The sequence below is a fragment of the Pinus tabuliformis genome, chromosome 9, assembly GCF_031772625.1.
Source record: "Pinus tabuliformis cultivar Carrire ecotype Pingquan chromosome 9, CPIR1, whole genome shotgun sequence".
Lineage (NCBI taxonomy): Eukaryota > Viridiplantae > Streptophyta > Pinopsida > Pinales > Pinaceae > Pinus > Pinus tabuliformis.
Window position 1 is genome coordinate 1,028,206,948 of NC_142307.1, and position 9,349 is coordinate 1,028,216,296.

The window sequence follows — 9,349 nt, forward strand, 5'->3', positions numbered from 1 at the left end:
TACCATGTGCCATTTTGGTGAATACCATGGGTCAATACCATGTGCCATTTTTATTTTTATTAATTCTAATATTAGGGTTAATAATGGTTTTTTGCATGGTATTAATAACAATCTAGTCCATGGTATTTGTCCCATAGTATTTTGGCCATAGGTTTCACCTAAATATAACCCATTTTTTGAGTGTTTGTAAATATAAGGTGACTTATGGAGTAAATATAAAAAAATGTTTTATTTGTTTACCATACCTCTCGTTTATTTATATTTTTATTAATTTACCATACCTCTTTTACAAATATGGTATTTGGCCCATAGGATTCACTTAAATAAAACATCTTTCTTGAGCCTTCATAAATAGAACCAGGGTTATGGAATAAATATAAAAAGAGGTTTTATTTATTTATGTTACGTCTAGTTTATTTATATTTTTATTTATTTACCATACCTTTTGAGTAAGTATAAAAAGACGTTTTATTTATTTACCATACCTCTCATTTATTTATATTTTTATTAATTTACCATACCTCTTTTATAAATATGGTATTTGGCCCATAGGATTCACTTAAGTAAAACCTATTCTTGAAAATGGGCGAATGGATTCACTTAAATAAAACCTATTCTTGAAAATGGGCGAATGGATTCACTTAAATAAAACCTATTCTTGAAAATGGGCGAATGGAAGGTTGTAAGTCCTAATTTCAAGGGCTAAATTTACCTTTTTTACCCTCTCGCTTAAAATAAGGTGGGCTATTTGAGGTGATTTTTAAAAATGTACTATGATACAAAATATTCGCCCACTAAAAATTTAAAACCCCTTAATTTCGCCAAAGGGCGAACATTCGCCCCTAAAATTATCTTTGATGAGAAACTTGGCAAACTTGAACCTAGAGCAGATGAAGGCATTCTTCTTGGTTATTCTCCACACAACAAAGCATATAAGTGCTACAATAAAAGACTTGGAAGAATTATTGACAGCATTGATGTAGTGGTTGATGAAAAGGGATACATTCCTAGGCAAGTAAATCATGAAAATATCGAAGAAGATGAAAACTACCCTCAAAGACAGAATGATGAAGAAGAAGAACCTCAAGAAGCACCAGAGGAACAGAGAAGGATAGAAGAAAAGACTCCATCCAGGTATGTTCAGAAGAATCATCCAGAATCTCAGATTTTGGGGGAGAAAGAAGCAGGTGTACAAACAAGAAGAACAATTGCAGAAGCTTCAACCTATCTGGCATTACTCTCTTCCACTGAACCACAAAATGTGAAAGAAGCATGCAAAGATGAATTTTGGGTCAAAGCAATGGATGAAGAACTTGAGCAGATCGAAAAGAACAACACTTGGGAGTTGGTTCCTAGACCAAAGGATAAGAATGTTATAGGGACAAAATGGGTCTTCAAAAATAAGTTGAATGAAAATGGGGAAGTAATTATAAACAAGGCCAGACTTGTTTGTAAAGGGTATGCACAGCAAGAATGAATAGATTTTGAAGAAAATTTTTCTCCTGTTGCAAGACTTGAGGCCATCCGAATGTTCCTTTCTCTCTCAAGATTTCAAAAGTTCAAAGTATTTCAAATGGACGTGAAATCAGCCTTTCTGAATGGAGACTTAGAAGAAGAAGTATACATTGAGCAGCCAGATGGTTTCATTCTTAGAAATGATCCAAATCTTGTATGCAGACTGAAGAAGGCTCTCTATGGTCTTAAACAAGCTCGAAGGGCTTGGTACTATTGGTTGGACAAATATCTTCATCAACAAGGTTTTCAAAAGGATCAGCAGATAGCAATATTTATATAAAAATTGAAAATGACAAATTGCTAATACTTATTGTGTATGTATATGACATTATCTTTGGCAGCAATGAAGAATTGACATATTTTCTTGGTTTGCAAATCCAACAAAAGGAAGGAGGAATCTTCTTGTCTCAAACCAAGTATCTCAAGCAGATTTTGAAGAAATATGGCATGGAAGATGCAAAACGAGTATGTACACCCATGGTCACAGGATGTAGCCTCAGTGCAAATGATGAATCAGCAACAGTGCATCAACCAACCTACCGGTATATGATTGGAAGTCTACTTTATTTGACAGGTACCCGACTAGACATCATGCATGCAGTGGGAATAGTTGGAAGATTTCAGGCAAATCCAAAGGAAACTCATCTTCAGGCAGTGAAGAGAATTTTAAAATATCTTCAAGGGACTCAAAATTATGGCTTATGGTATCCTAGAGATACAGATCTCACACTTCATGCTTATACAGATGCAGATTGGGCTGGAAGCGTGGATGACAGGAAGAGCACAAGTGGTGGTGCATTCTTTATGGGTTCCATATTAGTATCTTGGTTCAGCAAGAAATAGAGTTCGATTGCCTTGTCTACAGCTGAAGCAGAATATGCTGCTGTTGCATCTTGCTGCACTCAGCTCCTTTGGATGATGCAAACCTTGCAGGATTTTCAAATCACTTGTATACCACCCATCTCCATCTTATGTGATAATACAAGTGCAATCAGCATTTCAAAGAACCCAGTCATGCATTCAAAGACCAAGCACATACCGATCAAGTATCATTTTCTCCGGGAACAAGTACTTGAACAAAAGGTCATGTTGGAGTATGTTCCTTCTAAGGAACAAGTTGTTGATATACTCACCAAACCATTGCCCAGGGAGACCTTTGAGTACCTCAGGCAAAATTTGGGGGTTGTTGATGCGTCATCTTGTTGATTGAATCTCTTCTGATTGTTGGTTGTACGCAAGGTTCATCTGGGGTATATGCGTACATATGCGAATTGCACAGGTTTAGGGGGAGAATATAATACATTGTTGGCATTATGGAGGAAGTACAGAAGGAGATCATGGATGCTGGTCTGAATATTGCTGCAATATGTCTCTATCTCTTTCATGGTCATTTATGGTGTTTGGTGGATTATGGTGCTTCTTTGCAGATCTGGTTTATAGTCAGGGCGAGCATGTTCTTAGGGGGAGCATCACCCTTTTCCCTTGATGTCAAAGGGGGAGAATGACGTTGAGGATCTTGAGGTTGCCATCAAGTCCAAAAGGGGAGATTGTTTACATTATGATTCTGGTGTGGCCCTATGTTACAGGTGTTGTACTTGATGGCAACTCACTCAAGTGGCAATGCTGGCAATGCCCTGTTCAGGGTCTCAAAATGTTGGAAATTAAGAGGTACGCAGGTGAATGGTTCAAAAAGTGCGGACCTGCAGGTACGCCAGCCAGGAAGTGCGTTCATATCCACAGGTTACCCTTTCATGAGGTGAAGACCCCTATTTCACTCACTTGGAGGCAGATAAGCGCGCTCACGTGCGGTTTCTTATGTTTGGCCCGTGGTATTTAGCCCGCTGTTCTTGATTCTATGGTTTTGGCCCGTGGTATAGGATCTAATTTATCCCCGGTTTGGATCCCTTGTATTGGTTATTGATGTTTTTGTCCCATGGTGTGAATAAGGGCTTGACTATAAATAGGTAAGGAGATCACTTGGCTAATGTATCTTTGAAAGTTGAATATCTTAAGATCTGAATTTTGGGTTATCAGTTTTAAAAGCTAGATCTAAATCAAGGTAAAATTTGAAGGCGAATCTTTGCCAAGTCGTGATCTCTCGGGTGCATGATCAGATCTGTGGATCTGACTATCTGTAGTACATTGGAGGACTGTTAATTTGGCCCTAATCAGAGGTTCGCAGGTGATCTAAAGCAAGAGTGCGTGGGTACGCAGTACAGAAGAAGGCGCAGTGCGGGTATACGCAGCGCAGCTAAAGGCGCAGTGCGGGGTACGCAGTACAAAAGAAGTCACAGTGTGGGTATACGCAGAGCAGCTGAAGGCACAGTGCGGGGTACACAGTACAGAAGAAGACGAAGTGCGGGTATACGCAGAACAACTGAAGGTGAAGTGCGGGTATCCGCAGGTTTATATTGGTGAAGTTGCGGACCTGTTTTGAAATATTTGTTGGCTGCCTGTTTTCTATTTGCTACTGTGTTCTGGGTTTAGGATACTGGTGTTGGTTTTCTATTTACAACATTCTGAGAAGTTCGGGTGGCTCATTGGTTTGATTGTATAAGGAGATTGGTTGATTCACATGTACTTGATGTTTATTTGATGTTCTTGGATCCAGTCTGAAAATTAATGAAAAGTGATCCTTGAATGAAAAGAAGTAAGGGGTTGTAGCTCCCTTCCAGGAGAAACTGGAAAACTAGAGAGAGTTGTAGCTCTCCGCAGGTTGTAGCCTGCGTACTGGTAAAGGACTGCACCAGTACAAAATCATTTTAAAAGAAGTTTCTAATTGAAAGAAGATAGAGACATATTGCAGTAGGTGGTTTTCACCCACATTGGGTTTCCACCTTATATCTGGTGTTCTATGGTGTGACTATCTATTTTTCATGTTCTTATTCATTATTATGCATAAGTTAATCATCAATATCTGAAGAATAAGTTGAAGTATAAATTTGGATGGTATATTGAAAAGTTTTAATAATACTGATTCACCCCCCCTCTTAGTATTATTTCCAACATAGAGGTGGTAGATCACTAGATACACCAAATTGGAGGACTCTCATGTATGGGAGTCATTCTAGTTCCTCATCCAAGAGACATCATCACAATCATTACCATAATCATCCTTATAGGAGGGTTGAGTATTTACCTAAGGCGTTCGAGAAAGTGAAGCCTCCTACATTTGATAGAGAGATGAATAACTTAGAACATGCAGAGGCATGGTTTCTTGGGATGAAGAAATTAGTCAAATTCCATATCTTCTTAGAGAACATGAAAGGCAAGATAGCCACCTTCGGTATTAAAGGGAAAGTATACATCTGGTGGGGATGTGAATAATTTCAAGGATATTCAGGAAGAAGAGTTGATTCAGGATGAGGTTGACAGAATCCTAAAAAATAAGTACTTGTTGGAGAGGTACTATGATGAAAAATCTACGTAATTTTATGAACTACAAATTGGTTCTGTGAATAATAATGTGTATACTAGCAGGTTCTTGGAGAAATTGAGATATGTGCCATATCTCAAGGAGGAGAAGGCTAAGATTCAAAGGTTCATCAGTGGATTTCCAATAGCATGTAAAGGCCAAATTGAAGTTTATGAGCCTAAATCATTAGAGGAAGCCATTAGGAAGCTAAAGCATTGTTATGATTAGTCAAATTGCAAATTTGAGCCTAAGCGTGACTTGAAAGGAAATGTGAAAGTTAAAGGGAATTGGTTGTTGTAAATTATTTTTATCATGTCATATTTTCCATTTTATTTTTATGTTGAAAAAATAGAAAAATAAAAAAAAAATATTGAAAAGAAAAGAAATGAAAAAGAAATAAGAAATAAGAAAAATAAGAAAATAGAAAAAATAATTGGTATTTAAAAAAATATATATATGTGAAAAATTAAAAAATATAAAAAAATCCCAAAGTAATTTGACGCACTCATTTAAATGTTTTCATAAATCTGATTAAGAAAGTTAATCCCCTAGGTATAACACAAATAAATGCTAAAAGTGTTAAGGAGGGTCGATGGAGGGGGGAGCGATGGCTAGGGTTTGGAGGCTAGGGTTTCAGGTGGAACCCCGCTCAGGTCACGGGTAAGTTTCTGCAGGAAAGTTTCCGCGTACAGGTGCAGGCGTAGGGGGACTTTCCACGGATGACTGGCAGGTGGAGGTGGCAGTGTTTCTTTTTTACTGTGAAGGATTTACTTAAAGTTGAAACTGCAGGACCCCGTTTTTCCGTTTACTAGTTTTTCGGGTGTAGGCGATCATCATCTTTGTATGCTTGCTGTCGTTTTCCTCGAAACGCACCTCTAAACCATGGTTAATCTGAGTGAGTTGGTGGACTTGGACCCGGAACTGGAGGATATCCTTTCTATGTGGGGTAAGGATCCCACAGTTCAAAATGTTGAGCAGTATTTTGGAGCTTTTGAGCTTTCGAGACAGGCAGTCTTCTCACAGGAGGTAAAACCATAATTTTTAATCCAAGGCAGTGGCTCGAGTAGAGAAACCATCAATCCTCATCACCAGGTCTCATACAAGCCGCCGGAAGGGAAGTTGTGACAGATGGGTCGTCTACAGGCGCAATTTATTTCTGAAAACAAGGATAACCTAGGGTCTTTCCGGCATTTCTCCTTGAAGGGTTTTGAGGATACAGCAAATTTGGGGCTTTCCTCGGGTCTTGGTATTGGAAGGGCTTCTGGTGGGGTTTCTCCACTATCCAGGGTTTCGCTGTCGAAGTTTTCCCCTCTCTCAAAAAATCTCCCAGGTGATGGTTTCGTGGGTCAACTTGACAACTCTGCGGGAGAGCCGGGAGGTTACAATGAAGCGACACATGGTCCTCCATCTTCCGGGAGCCCAACCCATATTATCTCGGCCCCTGTTCAGTCACAGCCAGAGGTAGATTTACCAGCGGATTCGATCCAGGAGGGTCCAGAATGGACGGGCGGTGTCGGGAAAACCAGGGTGCCAGCTGAAGATTCAAGGAAGAAAGGTGAGAAACAAAAACCCCAAGGGCCGATTGGTTCTCAGGAATTAGAACGGGATTTAGTCTTAGGCATGGAAATCTCCACTGAAGAATCATTAGAAGTTGCTGAAAGCACCCTTGTTGAAAGGGCCAGAGGAAAGAAGTTCTCGTCAGCATTTATTCAAGCTTGGGGGGAACAATGTTTTGTTTCGGACAGTCCTCTTCGGTTTGAGGCCCAATGTTTAGCCAAAGGCTGGTTTATGTTTCATTTCGAGGATAAGAAGGATGTAGAATGGGTTTTGGAACGGAATTGGAGCATAGGGAATATACCGGTCCTGATGAAGAATTGGAGCCCCCTCTTCGATGCTCTCAAAGAGAGAACAGACGAATTTCCGGTATGGGTGAGGGCCCCGGGCCTTCCGTCGTTCTTATGGACTGAAGCTGTGTTCAAAGCTATCGGTAATAGATTGGGCTCCTCCCTGGAGGCCGATATGTCCTTTCTGAAGACGAAGAACAGGGAAATGGCTCGCATTATGGTGAGCCTCAACCCGAGCGGTGGCCTCCCTCAAAAGATCAATTTACAGTACAAAGAATACGTTTTCGAGCAGCTCCTCGATTACGAACACTTGCCCTTTCGGTGCCATAGTTGTCATGAGTATGGGCACCTTGCCAAGGACTGCCCTTTGTTCAGAAGAAGGAGAAGATTTCGAAGGACCCCTGTTTTTAGAGAACCGGCATTCAATCGGGTTCCTCCTCCTCAGGAGAGAGCAGGAAATGCGAGCCAGGCAGTTGAAGAAATGGAGACCGAGGAAAACTTGAAAGAGTCAGCGGTGGAAGAACCCCAGCTCCATGAGGTGACCCGGATCAATGATTTTCCGCCGGCGGCAGCAGTGGAGGAGATTACCAAGGATGCAGCGGCAGAACACCTACCCAACAACGATCAGGATAAGGGTATGTGCTCAGGCTCTCCTTCCATCTCTCTTCAAAATCCTGAGCATATTTCAAATTCTATGCAAAATTCACCATCTAATTTTCCCCTTCATAACATGGGCCATAATGAAAAGGTTGAAACTCCAAAAATCATGTCTGATATTGACACAATTTCGGATGCATTACCGTCTCTTGATTTGAATAGTGAAGAAAAGTGGCCTCCTCTTGCTCCCCCATTAATCCATAACCCTTGCCCATATAACCTAAGATCCATGGGGGGGAAATCTAGTTTACCTATTGTTGTTGGGGGTTTAGGACAGTCTCTTGGCCAAAGCTCAGCTAAGAATAAGAGAGGTAGGAAATCAGACCTCTCAAAGGCAAAGTTGAAAGCTAAGCTTGACGTGGATGATGGAAAACAATACTCAATTCCTGGGGTTCTTAGAGCTGTGCAGACCCCCGACCAGGTTATCAAATGATTTTGTCATCCTGGAACTGTACAGGTTTGGCCAATAAACCTAAAAAATTGGCCTTGCGAGACTGGATTCTAAACTCTAAAGCAGACATTGTTTTTCTTCAAGAAACGTTGGGGAAAGGTACTGAGGTGGAAGCTATGTTAAAAACCCTCTTACCGGGATGGGTCTTTACTGCCATTGACTCATCTGGCCACTCCGGGGGTCTTGCAATTGGATACAAAGAAGGAAGAATTAAAGTCATCAATCAGTGGGGGATGAAGCAAGTTCTGGGTATGGAGGTCCTCACACCTGTTTTTTCCCTCCCCTTTTCTATTGTAAACATCTATGGTCCTTGCCAAGGAAGAGAATCGTTCTAGGTAGATCTGTTGGCAAAATCTCTAATGAAGTCTTCTATGTTGATTGTGGGAGGAGACCTAAAATTTTCTATTGGAAGAGCTGAGGCATGGGGACCTTCAGCCAGGGAGGATCCCTTGTCGGATTTCTTTCATAACTTCCTTGAGGACAATAATCTCACAGATCCCTCCCCGGTAAAACTTAAGCCTACTTATAGGAATAGAAGAGTAGGGGAGGATCAGATTGCCAAGATACTAGACCGTTTTCTTCTTTCTGAGGCTCTCATATCGAAATCTCCTATTTTTAGACAGTGGGTGGAGGAAATTGGCAATTCTGATCATTTTCCAATTTTTCTGGATATATCTTCCCCCCCTCCTAAGCCTCCGGCCCCCTTTAAATTCAACCCTTCCTGGTTTCAAGATCCTTCCTTTAGCACTATTTTTAAAGGTACATGGATACACCCGGGTAATAATGTAAGAGAGGACAAAGGTTTTCTGTTCATGGAGAATCTTAAGAGACTAAAAAAAGCAACTATAACATGGGCAAAAGACAGGAAGTTGAAACAAAATGAAGATCTATCCAAAATCAGGGAGGAATTGAAGCTGTTGGAGAGCACTGAGGAGGATGGTTATTAGTCGCAGGCTTTAAAGGATAGAATTATACACCTGGAGAAGCTTCAAAATAAAATTCTTTTAGACAAGGAGGAAGAATGGAGGATCAAGAGCCGGGCAATATGGTTAAAATCAGGTGATGAAAATACTAGCTTTTTTCATAACTATGCAAAAGGAAGAAAATCAGTAAACACCATTTGGAGCCTCAAAGATGAAGAAGGAAGGGAGGTCAGTTCCTTTGCAGATCTTTCAGGCTTAGGAAAGAGACATTTTGAGAGAATCTTCTCTGATCCAGGGGAGGCCACCATAGCTGAAGTCCTTAGGACAGCTCAATGTTTTCCGAGGTTTGTAGAGGAGGAAGAAGCAGAGGAGCTTTCTATACCTGTTACCAAGGAGGAGGTTGAAGCAGCGATGAAAATTATGGCAAAAGACAAGAGTCCTGGCCCTGATGGGTGGACTATTGAACTCTTCCTTTTCTTCTTTGACCTGATAGGTTCTGAAATCACTGATGTTATAGAAGAATCAAGACAGAAGGGAGAAGTCT